Genomic DNA, 23,290 nt, shown 5'->3' on the forward strand with positions numbered 1-23,290 from the left:
CATTATTTACCGAATGGAATATTGCGATATGTTCAGCTCACGAGCCATTTTTCGGCCACTGCGACGCGGATTTCGATCAAGTCGCTTCTACTGATGTTGCTGTTTTCTTCCGTCCACTTCCTGGACGTCGGGCCACGCTACTAGTATCACGGTAACGAGCGATGGTACGAGACACAAAAAATTTATTCATATTTGAATGCTGGAGTATTCTACCAATAGCCCCTTGGGGTTTTCCAGCTAAATATAAAGAAATCACACTATCGCGCTTGAATTCCATCACGAATAACTTTTTTTTCTGGAAAATTCTCACCAAAATGCTTCTGTACGCTTATAAACAATACAATGAGCAGTCACTGTAATTTTAACAGCTGTCGGACAAATGGCTGAGAAATGACAGCAGTCTGAAGTTGGTTGCAGTTTTTTTATCTCACCCTGTAGCTATTTGGTATTTTAATTATTTTAGCGAAATTTTTCAGTGGTAGTGTTTAAAATGTTAATAAATTTAGATTTTAATATTCGTAATATATACTAACCAAAATTACCAATATAGGTCGTTGTTTTCCAATTGCGTTTATATAATGGTACAATAGATTCTACCTTTCGTGGAAGATTATGGTCCAGCTACCAAGTATTTTAAATTTTATATTTGATGTTCACACCGCACCTTCTAGACGGCAAACTCGTTTGGTATTCGATGTTCCACGAGTTTCTGTTCGGTTAAGTGTTTCGCACAGTGCGACTTATTTCTTTTCTGATACTGAAATCGTATCCTCTATTGAGTCTCTCATAGTGACCTATATAACTGCTGGATGATATGCTCTGGGATATGCTATTTACTTATTATGCTTATTGACCCACCCTTCCATCGCTTTCAGCCTAATCTGCGTTTCTAAAAAAAAAAATTATTTTGATCGGGACGAATTTTTAATACCCTCCACCTTAGGGTAATGGAAAACTAGAACCAATTATGACATACAAAACACCAATTTTTAGACAAATCCGTGATAAAATTTGACAAAACCATCAAAATATCGAATATCGGAAGATACCATTATATGGAAGCTATACCAAAGCATGGACCTATGCATACAATGTTTCGGCGCACGAACTAGGACCCATTATGATCTACAAATACCAATTTTCAGACAAATCCGTGAAAAAATGTGTTAAAAATAATCAAAATACCGAATATCGGGAGGTACCGTTATATGGGGGCTATACCAAAACGTGGACCTATACATGCAAAGTTTCGCCACCGGAGCTAGAACCCATTATGACCAACAAATATCAATTTTTAGACAAATCCGTGAAAAAATGTGGCAAAAAAACTAAAATACCGAATATCGGGAGGTACCTTTATATGGGGGCTATACCACAACGTGGACCTATACGTGCAATGTATTGCCACACGCTCAGGGACCCGTTATGACCTACAAATAACAATTTCCAGACAAATCCGTGAAAAAATGTGGCATAAATCATCAAAATACCGAATATCGGGAGGTGCCGTTATATGGGGACTATTCCAGAACGTGAACCGATATATCTCATTTTCAATACCAACCATCCTAGACACAATGCAAATAGCTCTGCTAAATTTTGGAGCTCTACGTCAAATAATGTGGGCTGTATCTTGATTTCAACAGACACGGACAGACAGACAGACAGACGGACATCGTTAAATCGACTTAGAATTTTATGCTGATTATGAATATATATACTTTATGGGGTCTAAGACGAATATTTAAGGATGTTACAAACGGAATGACAAAGTTAATATACCCTTCTTTCCAAGGTGGAGGGTATAAAAAAGAAACAACGCTATTTCGTCATGCATTACAAGGCGACAATGGAAAATTTCGTTAGACCATGAAGTGGAAATTTGTTCTTAAGCGAAAAGGCCTTTCAGCACCAAAAGGATATCAAAGGATATCAATTTATGTCACCGTATTAAATGTTATTATATTTGGTAAATGGCATCAATTTCAAAAAATTTTTATATGATTTTTTTAAATTTCATGAAATTGTGAAATATCATAGACATCAAATTTCCCCTACTTTATTCTCATCTTTAAATCTTTACGATTTCCATTCCATGTTGTTGGCCTTCTACGAACACTTCAAAGATGATCAGTCGAACTGATCAGACATTTTCTTGCTCAGAGAGATTGTAAGTCATAATATTTTGTTGTTTTTTTTTTTTTTCTCGAAAATACCGTGTTGTTATTGTTTATGCCATATTAAGTATTGTCAATGAGAGCAGAAACAACAACAATAACATGTACACACAATTATTGCTGTTGTTGTCGTTGTTTGAAGATGATTACTTCGTTTCAATTGTTTTGTTGGGGTTCGTTGAAAAAAAGTGTTTCTCGTCTTATCGTTTTCTTTGGTTCGTTCGAATTGTTTGGTTAACTCCACCTCTTTGGGTTCCATTGTCTTGTTTGTAAGTAGTTGGTCTTGTTATTGTTGTTGTTATCGACTCTCGTAATTTCACATAACATTGACAAAAAACGTGAAGGCATTGGTAGCAGCAGTCATAACAATAACAACAACAATACATAATAATAATTTTATGGTTCAATTGTTGTTTTGTGGTTATTTGCCTTTCAGACATTTTGTCGATTTGCTTTTTTTTATTATTTCTTTAAAATGATTATTTCATTTGTTGTTGTTGTTATATACAAATATGGAGGAAAATAATATTAATTTTGGTTGTACCATAGAGTGGGTCGTCTCATTTAGGATATTTGAATATTCAGACTTTAATTTTTTTGGCCACAACCCCAATCTTGTTATTAATGGTTTCTGATGGGATTCGATACCCAACAAACACTTGGGAGCAGTATGAGCCGAATTAAACATTAAAAGTAATGTAACATCGATACATACTGTGAGCGCCCAACTATAAAACCGAAGTTAGGGAGTTCGAGATTCGGCCATGACAAATAAAATCACACAATTAGAAACGGTGACTTATTGATGAAGTTGTAATGTTCGCATCCGGGCGCAGCGTGTAATGTGTTTAACTACATACAGAGTCAGATGACAAAACTGCAACCAACTTCAGACTGCTGTCATTTTTAATCCACTCGTCCGACAGCTGTTAAAATTATTCCAGTGACAGCTCATTACATTGTTTACAAGCGTACAAAAGCATTTTGGTGAGAAATTTTCAGGAGAAAAATTATTCGTGATGGAATTCAAGCGTGATAGTGTGATTTCTTTATATTTGGCTGGAAAACCACAAGTGGCTGTCATTAGAGCACTCCAGCATTTAAATGTGAATAAATATTTTGTGTCTCGTACCACCGCTCGTTACCGCGATACTGGTAGCTTAGCCCGACATCAAGGAAGTGGACGGAAGAGAACAGCAATATCACCAGAAATGGTTCGGAAAGTAAAGAAGCGAAAGCGATCGAAACCCACGTCTCAGTAGCCGAAAAATGGCTCTTGAGCAGAACATATCGCAATTTTCCATTCGGCAAATATTGAAAAATGAGCTCGGGGTAAAGCCAAAAATTGCAAGAACTTACACCGCAACAGAAAGAAAATAGACTCAAATGAGCTAAAGAGTTGCCTCGCTTGGGCGAAAGCGGTGAACTGCCGAATTTCGTATTCTCCGATGAGAAAACATTCGTTGTCCAGCAGTTTGTAAACAAACAAAACCAATAAGGTCAGCTGAAAATGTGCACCTTCGGTTGGCCACCAGAACTCAAGCGCCTGTCATGGTGATGGTGCTGGCCGCCATAACAGCCGATGGTTGCTCTCCGCTCGCATTAATCGACCGTGACAATGAAGTCAGCTGAAAATGTGCACCTTCGATTGGCCACCAGAACTCAAGCGCTGGCCATGGTGCTGCTGTGGGCCGCCATAACAGCCGATGGTTGCTCTCCGCTCGCATTAATCGATCGTGACATCAGAATAAATGCCGAATATTATCGCGAAAAGGATGTATTAAAGCTTGGAGGGTGCATTAAGGCCTTGGGCACGCACAGGACTCAGCACCATCGGTTATCGGAATGGTTACAAAATTAGGTTCCTCGCTTTATTTCCAGCGCACAATGGCCACAAAAATCTCCGGATATCAATCCATTGGACTATTGTGTCTGGAGTATTTTAAAAAACAAGGTTTGCACCAAAAAATAGCAAAGCGTCGATCACCTCACGTAAACAGCCGGTTTAATACAAGAATATCGAACATTCATACCAAATTTTTTGGCAAATCATAAATTCCATATTCATCTGAGATTCCTTGTTGACAGAAGTATTTGGATATAGCAAGTTGTAAAGAATCGCTGACTGTTTCACAAGTCATGAAAAATAATAGTATTGAAAATTGTGACCCTTTGTGGGTGAGGAGGGTTCGCAGACAATATTTGTTCGTATGAAGTTTGAAGAGAGTTGGGAGCTTATTTCGTTTTTTCCTTTCGTTTTCGTTTTCAAACCTTAAACCCTATGTTGGGGTGGTACCAGAAGAAATGGTCCGATCTCTACCACCTTTATAACAGATCTTGTGTTAATGGAAATATTGAGGTGTACCAAGTCTGAATGGAATCGAATGATAATTTCGCATTTTGTGAGCTCCATTGGTGTTTAAAATATTGACCCTTTGTAAGGGAGGGGCCAGAAGGAGTAGACCAATATATCCCATCTTCACTGTAGATCTTGTGGTAGTAGAAGTAATGGGATGTGTGAAGTATTAAGACTGGATACGAATTTTATAATATTTGGTTATTCAATACTTTGACCCTTTGTAGGGAAGGTACCAGAAGGAATTATCCGATCTCTACCATCTTTATAACAGACCTTGTTTTGATGGAAATATTCATATGTGCCAAGTCTGAATGGATGTTAATTTCACGCTTTATGTGCTTCATGGGTATTCAAAATTTCGATCCTTTGTGGGGAAGGTACTAGGAGGAGTAGACCGATATATTTCATCTTCACAGCAGATCTTTTTTTAATAGAAGTAATGGGATCTGTGAAACATGAAAACATGCTTATTCAAAACTTTGACCCATTGTGGGGGAGGTACCAGAAGGAATATACGGACATATTCCATGTTCACATCAGACCTTGGGTTAAGTAAAATATTGTTATGTGTGAAATTTGAAGACAATCGGACTCTTTTTTTAGAGTTATAATTATTCAAAATTTTGACCCTTTGTGGGGGAGGCAATTAATGAAGTGGACCGATATTGTCCATTTTCACACCTGACCTAGCACTGATGCAAATATTAGGATTTGCAAAGTTGGAGCAATACCGGATGATTCTTTCTGTGCAGTAAAAAATTTCCTTGAAATTTTGACCTTTTGTGGGGGAGGTACCAGAAGGAGTAGACCGATATTGTCTAACTTCGAATTCGATCTAAGTTTGGTAATAATATTACCATGGGCAAAGTTTGGACTAAATCGGATACTCCCTTCGAGAGAGAGAGAGTATCGTGCGCACCAGCCAGACAGACGGTCGGGCGGACAAGCGGAGACCTCTTGATCGACCCCAAATGTCCTGAAACGGATTTAGTCCAAAGATGACTGGTGTCTAGAACCGTTATTTCGATGAGGCACGTTTTAGCCGCATGAAATAAATGATAGCCATATGGCTGACGGGTTTGACAAGCAAAAAATTTTAAGTTCGTCTGGACCGAACTTTCAATAACCTCCACCATTAGCTATAAAAAAATTGTGAAAAAATCTGGCTAAAATGATCAAAATATCGAATATGGGAAGGTTCCGTTAAATGAGCGTTATAGGAAAACTAGAATCTATTTATACAATGATCTTCCACCCCAGCTTAGCCCCATTACGAACTTCAAATACAAAATTGTCGACAACTCCATTAAAAAATGTGGCTTAAATTGTCAAAATATCGAAAATCGGGAGGCACCGTTGCATGAGTATAGCCACCAATATATATGTTCCTGAATCCAACCTTTTTTACTAGGAGAGAACCCTAATTGTTAAGTTTTAGCTAATTTGACTGGAAAGTGTGACCGGAACCTTCAAAATATGTAAAATCAGGAGGTACCATTATATGAGGCCATACCAATTAGGGGACCTGTACCGAATATTTTTACAAGGAGAAAACCGACCTACCAAGAACCTCACATGTAAATTTTTAGCCGATTTACTTGGAAATTGTGGCAGAAACCTTTAATATGTGGCAGGAACCTTCAAAATACGTAAAATCAGGAGGTACCATAATATGGGGCTATACCAATAAGTGGACCTGTACCGAATATTTTTGCAAGGAGAAAACAGCCCTACCAAAAACCACACATGTAAAGTTTTAGCTGATTTGCTTGGAAATTGTGGCAGAAACCTTCAATATACCGAATATCTGAATGTACTGTCATAAGGGGGCTATACCTAAACGTCGATACCAATCAGCCTGCACAAAATATAAACGTTTGTGAAACATTTCCAAGCTCTAGGTTAAATAATATGGACTCTATTGTGATTGCAGGTAGGCAGGTAGACAGACGGACAGACAAATGGAAATTGCTAAATTGCTATATACACTGGTGGCCAAAACTAAAGCAACTTAAATCGCAAAGACAATAAATGTCCTGTAACTTTTACAAAAATAAACAAATCGTAATTATTTTTCCAGTTTTAAATGAGGGGTTTAATTCACTTTTAAGAAACTAAAAATAAAAATACAAAAATAATTTTGAACGAAAAATAATATGTGGAAAACTAAAATGACCAATTTTTGCTTGGTCAAAACTAAAGCAACTTTTGATTTTTTTATTTTAAAATAATTAAATTTTGGCTAGTAGCATAACCATTATTTTTGATAGCAGCTGCACACCTACGAGGCATTGAATCTTTAACACGCTCAATTTGATCCTTGGGTGTGCTTTCCCAGGCACCCCGAATTCTTTAGAAAATGTTGTGCTTATTTATTTCCGAATTTCTCTTGATCTTCCTATCTACGATACTCCAAAGGTTTTCTAAGGAGTTTAGGTCAGGTGATTGTGCCGGCCATAACAAAACATGAATTTTTGACTCCCGCAACCAATATTTGACAAGTTTTGATACAAGTTTGGGATCATTGTCATGCTGAAACACCCAAATCAGACGAATATTTTACTCAGCGTTTCCGAAAGCCTTTTTGATTTTTTCAGATATAAATGGTTTTTTGATGTCTTACGGGCATGCAGACCAGCTGCCACTACTCGTCTACGCACTGATCTCGAGCTTATATCCAATGATTGCTCTCTCACCAATCCAGTTGAACTCTTAAATAGTTGTTTTATATTTCTGTCATAATTTGTGGATCAGTACGGGCTGAAGTTTTTCACGGCCTTCATCCGTTATAGACTGTTACTACTGACCCAGTTTCAAAAAACTGACATAGTATACAGAAATAATTATGAAATCACATAAATATTTATGAAATATTTCTCGGAAATCATTTTCTGTGATATATTGTTTTGATAGTCACTGATTATTTGATGTTTTATTCAGGTACTGTATTTGCTTCTAGCCATTTTTAAAATTTTTTTGGGCAGTACTTAAAAAACGAAAGGAAAAACACATACTGTTGTAAAAAACTTCTCAAAAAGGATTTATGACAACCGAAATTGTCGAAGGAATCAAAAAGCGATAAATATCACAGTAAAAACAACTGAAATTGCAGCGATTATATGAATGTACAACAGAGTTGCTTTTGTTTTGTCCAAGCCAAAATCGGGTTAAATGACTTTACCAAACATTATTTTTTATATAAAAATGAATTTTGGTTTTATGTTTTAGGTTTTTTAAAAAGTGAATAAAAACTTAAAACCCAATTTAAAACAAGACAAATTTTCTCATTTTCGTAATTTTTGAAAAAGTTACAGGGCATTCATTCTCCTTGTAATTTCAGTTGCTTTATATATATATATATATATATATATATATATATATATATATATATATATATATATATATATATATATATATATATATATATATATATATATATATATACAGTGGTGGCCATATCATATGCAACTGAAATCTAACCTTTACCAAAAACCGTGAAAATTTTTTCTGAAAACAAAATTATGCAATTATTTTTTTTAAATATTATTTTTTATTGCTTGTAGTTTAAGAAAAAAAAACATATACTCCATAGATATTCAATTCATTTATAAAAAAATTAGGAAAATATATTCAGTCTTATTATTAAGTGGCCAAAACATATGCAACTAATTAAATCGAGCTCAGTAAAGTGCAAATAAAGTTAATATTTTGTTGCAAATCCGTTGTTGTCGATTACAGCCTGACATCTTCGAGGCATTGACGCTATAAGATGGTCAATGACGCTTTTTGGGATTGATTTCCAGGAATCTTCCAGCCGGCAAAATAAAACATCTAAACTTGTACAATTTTCTCGATCAATTTTTTTGTTTACGATTTCCCACAGATTCTCTATTGGGTTTAAATCTGGGGATTGGGGTGGCCATTCCATTACCGTAACTCTATTATCGCCAAACCACGATTTGACCACCTTCGAAGCGTGTTTGGGGTCGTTGTCCTGTTGAAAGACCCACCGCAATGGCATATTATATTCTGCGTATGGGAGCATTATCCTTTGCAATATGTCTTTATACATAAATCTATCCATAATACCAACAATTCTATGCAGTGGGCCAACTCCAGCACCAGAAAAACAACCCCACACCATTATATTGCCACCTCCATGCTTGACCGTTTTTTTACAGTAACGTGCTTCGAGTCGTTTTCCTTCTGGTCGCCTTACATAGCACATGCCATCGCTACCAATGATGTTAAATTTGGACTCATCACTAAATAATATAGTTCTCCATTTACTCTCTGTCCAATTTATATGAGCTTTAGCAAATTCCAAACGCTTTTTCTGGTTTCGCTTCGATATCAGTGGTTTTTTTGCAGGACGTCTTGCGCAGAGGGAGGCTTGTAAAAGTCTTCTACGGATGGTGCGAGCAGAAACTGGCAACTGAAATCTTTCCACTATCTTAGAGGAAGATATAAATGGGTCTTTTTTCACGTGCCTGATTATTAATTTGTCCGTCCGATCGCTTGTTTTTCGACTTCGACCACCACGGTGTATAACAGAGACTTGTGAATTTTTTTTGTAATTGTTAATGATGCGTGATATGGAGCTTTTATGAACGGTATATTTCTCGGCAATACATTTCTGTGATAATCCAGAAGAATACGCAGTCACAATTCGTTGTCTGAGCTCAAATCCAAATTTATCGCGTGCCATTTTAGAACAAACTCTATTTTAGCTTTGTGAAAAAACAACGCAATAAAAATGTGAAGGTAGCTTTAAATCTCTTTACGCAGTGTCTCTAGCTAATAATAAGAAGAACAATAGAACAAAGGAAATTGTAAAAATGCCGTTATTTAAACCAAATATATAAAGTTGCATATGTTTTGACCACACCAAATTTCACATTTGTCAACAAAACACCTGTGAACATAGAGATATAAACAAAAGCTGCACATTTTGGTAATAATTTGAAATCGTAAGAACGTATTGACTATAATTAACCCATCTTTATATACTTCGTTGTGAAATTTACAAATTTATATAGCCTTTTAACGTAGATGAATCTTAGTTGCATATGATATGGCCACCACTGTATATATATATATATATATATATCGGTTTTCGGGGTCTCCGACGAGTATTTCAAGATTTTTAATATGCCCTCCATTGTACGGTGAAGGTTTTAAAAAAATATTAATAATTTATACAAATTTTTTTGAGCCATAGAAAATTATGAAACCAAAGTCTTTTCCATCGTAGCATGAACTTTTACATAAAAATAAAAATATATAACTTTCAGTTAATTGAAAGAAAGTAGGACATATGCGTGTCAGACGCGTCGAAGAAGCTTTAGATTGTGTGCATACATGTCGGAGAGCCTTTGGAAGACTCCAAAGCAATCGCACTAAGTTAAAATCAACTAAACTCGACTAAAACCAACCTGTCAGTAATACCAATACCCCTCAAAACCTCATTCCGAATATTCTCTCAGTGTACCATTTGTCAACTAATGTACCAAGTGTTCACGTAAAAAAACACAAGCGTTTCTTTTCGGTTTTTTAATTGCAGAGAAATACACTCAAAACGATTTGACGACGGACGACCTATGCCTCTCTAAACTAAGTTCACATCCCACTCATTGTTATTGGTGGATGGATGGCTGATATCTAAGTGTGGCAAATGTAATTGTGTGACTGAGGGGCGGATGGACGGACAGACTGGATGATGACGATTTGCTGTTTGTTTTTACCGCCAAGTAATAGTTTAGCTGTGTTAACTTGAGCTGGCTGACTGGCTGGCTGGCATGAATGAACGAACGGCAGCGTTTAAACAACGCGGTTCGCTTCGCATGAAATAAAATTATTTGAAATGAATCAATGTGTGATGAACGATCGAGCAACAACGAACAACAACTGACTACAAACACTTGGAACCAGTGACAACCAACAACAACAACGACAACCTTTTGCAATTGTTTGACCATTTAAGGTAACCTGGTGTTACCATTTTCGTTTGTCGTTCCAGCTCCATTCATATTTTGTTTTTTTTCGATATGTGATCGTTCGTTTCTTCATTTATCCAATGACGCAGTCTCATTAAGAGTTTGATTTCTTTTTTGTGTTCAGTCTGACTGGAAAGTACTTTATTTAGTCAAGAGCGTTTTTTTGTATTTGTATGTGTGTGAGTTTGTGTGCTGTGAGCCACGTTTATAAAACATTTGATGTCAATTGGACTTGAAGTGAGCCAGTAAGCGAGCGCTGTTCCACATCAAAATGGCAATGGCGTTGATCATTGATGAATTGATTGTGCCGCTGCTGCTACTACAGCCGCTGATGTTGATCATGATAACGATAATGATTGTGAATGAATTATTTGAGGAGTTATCATTTTCGGACTTTTCGTCAAAATTTTGTTTCATTAATTTTTAGGCATATTTTATATTAGTTCCATTTGCTTGATAATGAAGATTTAAATCCTGTGTTGCAATGTTGTCACTTTGGTATATTTTAACCACAAATATTGGCATAGAATTCTCAAAATATTTTGTCTATTACTCTGTTCGACAAGTTTCATTTTTTCAGTAATGTCGGGGTACATAGAGAAGATAATGAGAGTTGAGCTAAAAAAGAAGACATGTGTATCGGTGTTTTGAAAGTTTACATCATAAAGTAATCTAAAAAGAGTGGACCATTTCCCCACTCTTCCACACTTTTAGAGACTTTCGAATTAAGATTTCTTGAAATTCGTGCAATACATATAGAGTTCGGCAATATAGCAGATAAAATAAGAAGAATATTTTGCTTGGAGCTTGTCAACAAGGAGGTCTTTTTGGTCCCTATTTTAAAATATGGTTAAAAACTTCCTTTAAACGGAATCCTAGCAAGTCAAAATATTCCACAAATTTCAATTGTGTGCCAAAATATTTTTGTATCAAAATTGCAAATAAAAATCCAAGGATATTTCTAATATTTTTTTATCAAATTTTCCCCGAACTTTTTTCGAGTTTGACTTAAGACAAAAACGTTCAAAAGAAGAAATATTCTATACAAAATTTCACTAAAATCTCTGAATAAACTATATAATTATATTCGAAATTTATATATCACCAGTGATATACCTTTTAAAAAAGGTCCAAAAAGACTCTTTTGGTGAAACGCTTGTGGGTTAAATTGTCCTTCCAAAATAATCCCTTAGAGATAACAATTTCTAAAATTCCCAAGAATCTTAGTCCGAAAATTAGAGAAAAAAAAAACAGTAAGGAAAAGTTAAAAGTCGGGCGGGGCCGACTCTATGATACCCTACACCACTATGTATATTTAGTAGAGATCCCGTAACAAAAGAATTTATTTGAAGTAGATCATATCACCTATCAAAATTTAGCTTTAGAGCAGTTATCTAAATAATAATAAACCTAAAATCAGACTAAATATATATATATGGGACCTATATTCAAATCTAAGCCGATCTCGAAAAAAAATTTGGTATTTCCAAGCTCATACATATCTGGTATCAAATATGATTGTCGAATGCATATTACGGATGTGAGGGACTTAAAGACCAAATCGAATGAGAGAACTATAGTTATTTCTGAACCGATGTACTTGCTTCTGGCCTGAATTCGGTCGGATGTACCAAAACCCAGGACTTTTGGACTGATATTAGCAATTTGGTGCACAATTAACCCGAAATCGGTTGAACATATATATGGGAGCTATATCCAATTAAGAACCGATCTTGATACAATTTGGCAGAGGTATTTCTGGGCTGTATCTGATATCTGGTGCCAAATACCATTTTTGTCGAATGCATATTACGAATATGAGGGATTTAAACACCAAAAGAAATTTAGGTCATTTGGACAGATATTAACCAGATAGAGATAAAAAAAACAGTAAAGAAAGTACTAAAGTCGGGCGGGTCGACTTTATGATGCCCTATACCACTTTGCACATTTAGTAGAGCTTCACATAACAAATAAAAGTTTTAATGGGGAATTTGTGAGAATTAGATCATACCAACTATGATTATAGTAATAATTTAAAGTCTAAAGGAACTAATATATGGGAGGAATATCCTCTATCCGATTTCTACTAAATTTGTCGAGACATTTGCGCCTTTTCAATTCGTGCTTGTATAATCCATTTGTTGCACAATTAACTTCAAATCGGATAGATATATGAGAGCTATATCTAAATCTGAACCGGCATACATGTTGCTAGACCCAATTTGGTCGTAAGTACCAAACTCCATTCCATTTGGGCTAATATTACATGTTTGGTGCACAATAAAAGGCAAATCGGACGAAGATATATATGGGAGCTATATCCAAATATAAACCGATCTCGATAAAATTTAGAGATGGTATTCCTGAGTTATATTTGATATATTTCCCAAATATCGTTGTTACAGAGTGCATATTACGGCTGCGGAGAACAAAAATAACAAATCGAATGAACAATGAATATGGGAGCTATAGCTATATCTAAACCGATTTCAATTCTTGCGTCAAACAAATTATTTGTGCAAAATTTCATCTGAATCAGGCTGTAAATGCGACCTGTACTTTGCTTACAAAAATACATGGACAGACGGACAGACAGACGGACGGATATGCATAAATCGGCTCAGAATGTGATTCTATATAGATCATCAATGGGTCTACTCGTTTCCTTTTGCCTGTTACAAACAAATGCACAAAGACATAATACCCTGACCACCTTGTGGTGTAGGGTATAAAAACTGCAACAAAGTCAAACGCTATACTTTTTACATTTTTCTCAATTTATTGAATGAAAGCAAAAAACGTCGGAAATAGCATCAATTTTAGAATAAGTTTAGATTTTTTCGATTTGGACACCTTTGCCACGAATAAAGGCCTTCAAACAGCCAATGAAACCGCCACACTCTGCCGGAATGTTGCTCTGCGGTATTTTGGCCCATTCCCGACGAAGCGCTTGCTTGAGGTGATCGACACTTTGGTATTTTTCAGTGCCAACTTTGCTTTCCAAAGTACTCCAGACGCAATAGTCCAACGGATTGGTATCCGGCCATTATGCGCTGGAAATGAAGCGAGGATCATCATTTTGTAACCATTCTTGGGTGGGGCGTGCTGAGTGCGATGGTGGTGTCTTATTGGAATGTCCAAGGTCTGTGGTCAAAATTTTTGCGTGTTCAAGGCTTTAATACACCCTCCAGAATATTTTCTCGATAATATTCGGTATTTATTCTGATGCCACGGTCGATTACTACTAGCGGAAAGCGACCATCGGCTATTATGGCGGCCCACACCATCACGCCGGCGTTTGAGCTCTGGAGCCAACTGTAACATTTTCAGCTGACCTCTTTGGCAAGTAAACACGATCATTTTGTTTGTTTACTAACTGCTGGACAACGAATGTTTTCTCAACTGCCATTCGGCCAAGCAAAGCAACTCTTTAGCGCTTTTGGGTCTATTTTCATTCTGTTGCGTTGTAAGTTCATGCACTTTTTGGAATTTCAGTGGCTTTACCCCGAGCTCAGTTTTCAATATTTGCCGAATGGAATATTACGATATGTTCAGTTCACAAGCCATTTTTCGGTCATTGTGACGCGGATTTCGATCAAGTCGCTTCTTTACTTTTTGAGCCATTTCTGCTGATGTTGCTGTTTAAGGATTCTCCAGAATCTTAATTCGAAAATTTAGGGAAAATATTGTAGAACTCCTCCCCTCTCTTTAGGTTACTTTGCGATGTAATGACAATAAAAAATCTGTGTGTTTGCAGTGTTGTCCCTTTGGGATTTTTCGCCCACAATTATTGGTATAGAATCTTTTTATCTCCATGTATTTGGTAAAATACCATATTATTTTAATGGATCTGTGACAGTACTTTAGCCACAATTTTTCGAAAATTTAATTTTAAATTCCAACACTTAATTTTGGCTCATTGAAGTCTAACTCAGCCATTGTGTCATCATCACCATTTGCCTGGTTACAGACTACCCCAGCGATGAAATTTAAGTTTTTGTTCATGGCTATTTTAATACGCCCAAGATCTGTTGTTTTTTCTTTTTACTGTTGTTGTTTTGTTCATTTGTTAGACTTTGAAACCTAAAAGACGCGTGCCATATGTCAATATTTCTTGCATGTCAATTCATTGAGATATTTTGTTGTTTGGTCGCGCTTTTTGTGAAATATTTCAGTTTGTGTTTTTTCGCTGATGCTGCCCCTACGCTCAAATTTTTTTGGTATTGGAAAAATACTAAAATTTGTGTGTGTGTGTGTGTGTTATTTTTAATTGTATTTATTTGTTTCAACCAACCAGCAAACAATCACAAACACATGTTTGAAGTTTTTCCTTACATTAGTAGTAGGTTTTAGACACACACACGCTACACAGTGGGATACCTTCGAGAGAATATCCCCAAAAATTAACAACTAACCTTAATTATAATGATCCACACTTCAAATGACATTCCGCTCCACAGTGCAACATTGAATTTGATGCTTCATGCTGTTGTTGCCGCCGAAAGTGTGCCTTGAATTGATGCCCACTCATTTAAGCCAAGCCTGATGATGCATACTTGTTGTTCTTCTTGTTTTTATTGTTGTTTTTTTTTTTTCTTGTGGTTTGTGACTGAAGTCAACCATCCAACTGCTGACTAGTTATCACTTGCTAATGGCAATACCTTGCCCGCTGTTATCTTCGGCAAAGACTGTAATGTGAAGAAGTACTTTTTTTATTTTACAATGATACAACATCAAATCGAAGGCATAATTTAAAAAGAGTGTAAATTTATTAATAAAACTAATGATATGTAATAATTCAGCGATTGAAGAAAACTTGTTAAAAATTCCATTTAGACAAAATATGATATTATATAATTTGAAATATTAGTTACTTTAATATATCCTCTCTGAAAACGTGGATTTTGCCAATATATTTTCAAATTATCCTGCAAATCGAAGACATCGAAGACAGACAAAATAAAGCTACCAATGAGAACCGGGTAATCAGAAAATTATACATTTCGTTGTTGCATTTTTATACCCTCCACCATACTATGGAGGGTATATTAACTTTGACATTCCGTTTGTAACTCCTCGAAATACTCATGTCAGACCCAACAAAGTATATATATTCTTGATCAGCGTAAAATTCTAAGTTGACTTGGCAATGTCTGTCTGCTGTTGTAATCACGTCTTTCGAACGAATTGAGATAGAAGGCTAAAATTTTGCACACATGTTTATTTTGCCAGTAGGCAGGCTAAGTTCGTAAATGGGCCATGTAGGTCCACGTTTTCATATAGCCCCCATATAACGGTACCTCCCGATATTCGGTATTTTGATGATTTTAGCGACATTATTAAGCGGAAATGTTTTAAATTTGGTCTCAGAAGTTCGTAATGGATACTATAGCCTATGACAGAAAACTGTCAATGCAGGTCCACGTCTTCGTATAGCCCCCATATAACGGCACCTCGAGATATTCGGTATTTTGATGATTTTAGCAACATTGTTCACCGGAATTGTTTCAAATTATGTTTTTAGAGTTCGTAATGGGAACTACAGTCTGTGAAAGAAAGTTGCCTATGCAGGTCCAAGTCTTCGTATAAGCCCCATATATCAATACCTCCCTATATTCAGCATTTTGACGATTTTATGTACAATACCCACCGAAATTGTTTGGGATGTCGTATTTGAAGTTCGTAATGGATGATACAGCCTGTGACAAAAAATTGTCTATGCTGGTCCAGGTCTTTGCACAGCTTAGATATAACGGTACCACCCTATATACGATATTTTGATGATTTTAGCTACATTATTCACCGTTTATTTCATGTTTCGAATTTGAATATGGTAATGGCTAATGGCAAACAATGCCTATGTAGGTCCACGTCGTATAGACACCAATATAACGGCTATATTCGGTATTTTTATAATATTAACAGAATTTTTTAGGGATTTTATTTTTTGAAAATTTTCAAATTCCTTCGAATGGTGGAGGGTTTTCCAAGTTCGACCGGGCGAACTTACTGCTTTTTAACTTGCTTTATTTAATAAATATTTTATTTATAGAAACAAGGTACCTTGAAAAATATTTATACTTTTTTGGAAGGTATCAGAGCACGTGGGCCAATATTGTCAAATTTCACACCTGACCTAATGATATTCCAAGTTTAAGCCGTATCTGGTACTCCCATCGCTCAAAATATATATTTTTTTCTTTTAATTTCAAGTTTCACCTTAGGAAGACAGACATGGTTAGATCGACTCCAAATGTCGTTAAATAAATTTAAACCAAGGAGACCAAAGGTTAATAACCGTTATTCCGATAAGGAACATTTTGGGCCTAAAATAATATTCAAAATAATATTCATGTGAATGAATTTTTGTGTTTCGTACCATTGCTCGTTACCGTGATACTGGTAGCGTAGCCCGACGTCAAGGAAGTGGACGAAAGTAAAGAGCAACATCAGCAAAAATGGTTCAAAAAGTAAGAAAACGACTTGATCGAAACCCTCGTTGCGGTGGCGGAAAATGACTTGTGAGCTGAACATATCGCAATATTCAATTCGACAAATTTATGAACATGAGCTCGGGGTAAAACCATGGAAATTCCAAAAAGTGCAACTTACAAAAAGTGAACTTACACCGCAACAGAAAGAAAATAGACTCAAAAGAGCTAAGAACTGCCGAATTTTGGTTTTCTCCGATGAGAAAACATTCGTTGTCCAGCAGTTTGTAAAAAAACAAAATGATCGTGTTAACTTGCCAAAGAGGTTAGCTAAAAAATGTGCACCTTCGGTTGGCCACCATAACTCAAGCGTCGGCTATGGTGATGGTGTGGACCGCCATAACATCCGATGGTCACTCTCCGCTCGTATTAATCGAATGTGGCATCACAATAAATGCCGAATATTATCGCGAAAATATTCTGGAGGGTGTATTAAAGCCTTGGGCGCAGACCTTGGACATTCCAACAGGACTCAGTTCCATCGCACTCAGCACGCGCCACCCCAAGAATGGTTACAAAATGAGGTTCCTCGCTTTATTTCTAGCGCACAATGACCACCAAAATCTCCGCATACCAATCCGTTGGACTATTGTGCGTGGAGTATTTTGCAAAAAAAAGGTTGGCACTAAAAAATACCAAAGTGTCGATAACCTCAAGCAAGCGCTTCGCCGGAAATGAGCCAAAATACCGCAGAGCATCATTCGGGCAGTCTGTGACGGTTTTATTGGTTGTTTAAAGGCCATAATTCTTTCCAAAGGTGACCAATTCGAACAAATCCTAAAATTTGATGCTATTTCCGATATTTGTTTGCTTTCATTCAATAAAATTTAAAAAAATGTAAAAGTGATGGCGTTTGACTTTGTTGCAGTTTTTTTATATCTCTATATAAGAAATCAAAGATTCTCTTGGTCCTTGGAAAATATTATTCTATACCAAGAAAACGTGAAATATTCACGTTTCTGCAAGAAGGAGGATCGAGGAGTTTAAAAAAAATAATTTCTGCAAGGAGATTATGCCAGGACCTCTTGAACTCAAAGGATTTTTCCAATAACTTCCTACTCAAGATATCATTCAATAACTTTTTTTGGCAAAAAATTGTTAATTTTTTACCTAAGCTCTTTTCAAGGACATCAAGGTGAGGGTCAAAGCAAAAAGTTGCTGCCCAAAAGAAATGGAGTACTTCTGGAAAAATAGGATTATTTCTGCCACTTGGGTGATTTATGTTGGCTTGTCTGAGGGGCGTATTTCTATGAATGCCATTTTTATACCCTCAGCCATATGGCTACAGAGGGTATATATCATTTGATACGGTCAAAACGTGCCTAGTCGAAATAATGGTTTTAGACCCTAGGTCTCTTTGGACCAAATCCGTTTCAGAACATTTGGAGTCGATCTACCGATGTCCGTCCGTCCGTCTGTCTGTCTGGCTGGCTGGTGCTCACGATAACTCTCGAAGGGAGTATCCGATTTGATTCAAACTTAGTACATCTTAATATTTTTGTCAAACTTAGATCGAGTTCGGAGAGGAGCAATATCGGCCTACTCCTTCTGGTACCTCCCACACAAAATGTCAAAAATTTAAAAGAAAATAATTTATTGCACAGAAAGAGAAAGGATAATCCGATTTTGCTCGAACTTTGCGAATCCTCATATTTTCATCAGTGCTAGGTCATGTGCGAAAATGGACAATATCGGTCCACTCCATGTAGTACCTCCCCCACAAAGGGTCAAAATTTTGAATAATTACAACTCTTATAAAATGTGATGTAAGAGTCCGATTGTCTTCAAATTTCACATATCCCAATATTTTTATTAACACAAGGTCTGGTGTTAAGAGGCAATACATCGGTCCACTTCTTTTGGTACCTCCCCCACAAAAGGTCAAAATTTAAAAAAAAAAAAAAAAAATATATAAAAAATATTTTTTGCACAGAAAGAGAAACGATTGGCCGATTTTGCTCTATCTTTGCAAATCCTAATATTTGCGTCAGTGCTAGGTCGGGTGCGAACATGGACAGTATCGGTCCACTCCATCAAGTACCTCCCCCACAAAGGGTCAACATTTTGAATAATTATAACTCTTAAATAATGTGATGTAAGGATCCGCACGTCTTCAAATTTCACACATTTCAATATTTTTATAAACCCAAGATCTGGTGTTAACATGGGATGTATCGGTCCACTTCTTCTGGTACCTCCCCCACAAAATGTCGAAATTATGAATACCCATGAAGCACATAAAACGCCAAATTAACATCCGATTCCATTTAGACTTGGCACATCTCAATATTTCTATCAACACAAGATCTGTTATAAAGGTGGTATAGATTGAACCATTTCTTCTCCCCCATACATGGGTTTCAAGATTTTGAAAAACAAAGCACTCAAGTAAAGCGAAATAAATATCCAACTCTCTTCAAATTTCACACACACATATTTTTGCTAACACAAGATCTGTTGTGAAGTTGATATATATCAGCCAACCCCTTCTGGGGTCACAATTTTCAATAATTATATATGTTATAACTTTCGAAACAATTTAGCAATACTTTACTACTTGCTATGTCAAATATTTCTCTCAATAAGAAGCCCGATATGAATATGAAATTTATCGGTATTTTTGATTTCGCTTAAAATTGGAAGTTTGCCCAATATTTCGCTCATTATTTTTTATTTGTATCATCTTGTAAATAACGCACATTTTAACACTTTCTAAAAATTATTACATATCTCATATAAAGTGAAGGAGTAAGTCGATATAATCCATACCAGGAACGTCGGAATATTTATATAATATTTTTGGGTCCGACACGAAATGGACAGTATTGGCCTATTCCTTCGGAACCTGCTCCATAGAGGGTCAAACGTTTGAATAATTGTAACACTAGTCAAATTATATTTAAATAATCGAACACAGGCTGAGGGTATATATCTGTCGGCAATACCGACTGATACTTTTTAACTTGTATCTATCATTTTTAGCACCTCTCTCTCCCCCTAGTCGGTCACATTATATCCTATTCACTTTCTAATTAAAAACAACCAAATGACTTTCACGAAATGTGGCAGCATTTTTTACCTTTAAGTACTTTTCGCAGTAGTATGAAGTCTAACTCATGCACTTCATAATTTCCCATTATGTCTAACTTAAAAAACTAGATTCAGACAGTTCGCCAGGTCGACGATAGTTCATAACGAAATCCCTTATAATATTTATTAATACAAATTATCAAGAAAAAAAATGTCCGCATATCTTTAGGTTTTAGTTTTATAGGTTTTATTCAGTTTCTTTAATCTTATCAACAAATCTATTTTTAGGCATTCCGACACGCTTTCTTTATAATTAAAAAATATATTTATATAAAATTAGCCATTATCAGAACCTCTGTCGGCAATTAAAAATTTAAAAAAAATAACATAAGAATGCTACACAAAATTAAAAAAACAGCAACACACACGACAACCATTCCCTACTCTGACTGACGTCAACGAGGTGCAACAACGGCATCAAACAAGCCAAAAACCCGGCAGCAATGTAGCATCACCATCACTATTTTCATCATTATCAACATCAACATCCTCATCATCATCATGATTATCAATAGATAGATACAATATAAATTGTTTTGAGATAAACAGACCCTTGATTATGGCCAAAGTCAAATATACGTTTAGATGAATGTCCACAATATTTGCTCAGAATTTCAAAAAATACACACACAGTTGTTCATTTTCATTTTTTTCATAAATTTTTCATTTGCCTGAGAGGAAATTTGAAAGAAAATTGCATATGTGCCCTGCCAGAAGAAGAAAAACATAACATAAACAGAGAGCTGGCAAACAAGGTGAAGGTGAGTGAGGTTGCAGAGAATGTGTGTGTGTCGATGCCAAAAAGGGGCACACCAACCCCCTTTTTTCGAGACTCCCTCCCTTGCCCTTTAGTTTCTCTCACCTGGCCCTGATGTATGACCAACCACCTGAATGTATCTACTGTTTGCTAAATTTCTAAATACAACATTTACACGTACTCAGCCTCTAAAAATTTCATGGGTGATTCATTTCGATGTTTATATTACAAATACACTGAGAGAAATTGCCAGCAATACCTTCGAGATTGAAATCCATTAGGGGAATAAAAAATTGAGTGATTATTTTCTCTGTGTACATACCTATAAGAGAAATTATAAATTTCTTTTGTACCTCCACTCCTCCTCAACCTCAACCCCCCCAAATTCATGCCAACGGCCAGGCCACCTGTAGCTTCGATAAAAATAAACAAAAAACAACATTGGCCGCTGATCGTGAATTCATTACGCTATAAATTGTTAAAAATAGATTCGCGTGATGGCAAAATTTAGATAGAACGGCACAAACTGGTGGGCACACGAAACATGCCTATTTTTGGGAAATTCTTAGGGTTTCTTTCACTCTCCGACCAGATGATGCATTAAATACGTAATTTCTTTTTTGTTCAGTGAAAACCAAAACAACACGGCAATTGTTTACGTCTAGTTGGTGTCGAGCAGAGAAATGGGATAAACAATTTCGTTATGACGTCCAACGAATGATTTTTCTCGGGAGAAAAAATATTGGAAACGGAAAATAACAATGACGTTAGTCGGTGATTATGGGGATTTTTTTTTTATGTGTACTATTGTTTTTTTTTTTTTTTTTTTTTTTTTTTTTTGTATTTTGGGTTGCAAATGAAGGCGGTAGTTAGTTAGTCTTTGAAGAGTATTTGTTTTTCTTTTTTACTCCTGTGCACTCTTGTCTATGATAATCTAATATGTGAGCGGAGGACCTTTTTGAAAATCGTACTAAAAATGTAAGAAAAGTACTTAATATAGTACAGTTAATATTTGTATTTGGATAGAGTTAGAAATTTGCCAAGAGTGTAACATAGATGTGCCAAAGCATTTTTAGTAAATTTGAACTCATTCGAACGCATTCCAAATTTGGAAACTGTATCTGTAATCGATCAATAGATATGTGCATATAAAAACTAAATTTTTGGATGGTGCATCCGATTCTGATGATATATCTCGAATGATCATTTAATTTATTTTCATACCCTCAGCCATATGGCTAGTCATACCCTCAGCCATATGCCTAGTCATACCCTCTGCCATATGGCTAGATACGGTCAAAACGTGCCTCATCCAAATAACGGCCTTAGACTCTAGGTTTCTTTGAACCAAATTCGAAGGTGTATTACCTTATGCACGCAAACATTTTGGCCGCAGACCTTAGACATTCCAACAGGACTCAGCAACATCGCACTCAGCACGCGCCACCCAAGATTGGTTACAAAATGAGATTCCTCGCTTCATTTCCAGCGCACAATTGCGACCGTTGGACTATTGTGTCTGGAGTATTTTGGAAAGCAATGTTGGCACTAAAAAATATCAAAATGTCGATCACTTCAAGAAATCGCTTCGCCGGGAATGGACCAAAATATCGCAGAGCAACATTCGGGCAGAGTGTGTCGGCCACAGCCATAAAAAAAATATTTTCTGCACAGAATGAGAAAAGGTAATCTGATTTTGCTCAAACTTTGCAAATCCTAATATTTGCGTCAATGCTACGTCAGGTACGAGAATGGACAATATCGGACTCACTCCATCAATATCGGTCCGCTACTTTTGGTACCTCTCGCACAAAAGGTCGATTTTTTTTTTTCAAAAAATACGAGAAGCGATAATCCGATTCAGCTTCAATTTAGTATTTTGCATTACTCCATCAAGTACCTCCCTCACAAATGGTCAAAATTTTTAATAATTACAACTCTTATAAAATTTGATGTAAGAGTCCGATTGTCTTCAAATTACACATCGCAATATTTTTAACAATCTAAGATCTAGTGTTACGATCCACTCCTTCTGGTACGCCCCCTTACATCACATGTTAGATGTAAGAGTCCCAACAATAATTTTATTAACCCAAGGTCTGGTGCCAAGATGGATTACATCGGTGCACTCCTTCTAGTACCTCTCCCACAAAAGATCGAAATTTTCAAAAAAAATATATATTTTTTGCTCAGAAAGAGAAGCATTAATCCGATTTTGCTCCAACTTTGGATAATACCGGTTCACCCCATCAAGTGCCTTCCCCACAAAGGGTCAAAATTTTGAATAATTACAACTCTTATTAAATGTGAGATAAGAGTCCGATTGTTTTCAAATTACACATCACAATATTTTAAACAATCTAAGATCTAGTATTAGGATGGTATATATGGGTCCACTCCTTCTGGTACCACCCCCA

Source organism: Musca domestica, unplaced genomic scaffold, assembly GCF_030504385.1.
Source record: "Musca domestica strain aabys unplaced genomic scaffold, Musca_domestica.polishedcontigs.V.1.1 146, whole genome shotgun sequence".
Taxonomy (NCBI): Eukaryota; Metazoa; Arthropoda; class Insecta; order Diptera; family Muscidae; genus Musca; species Musca domestica.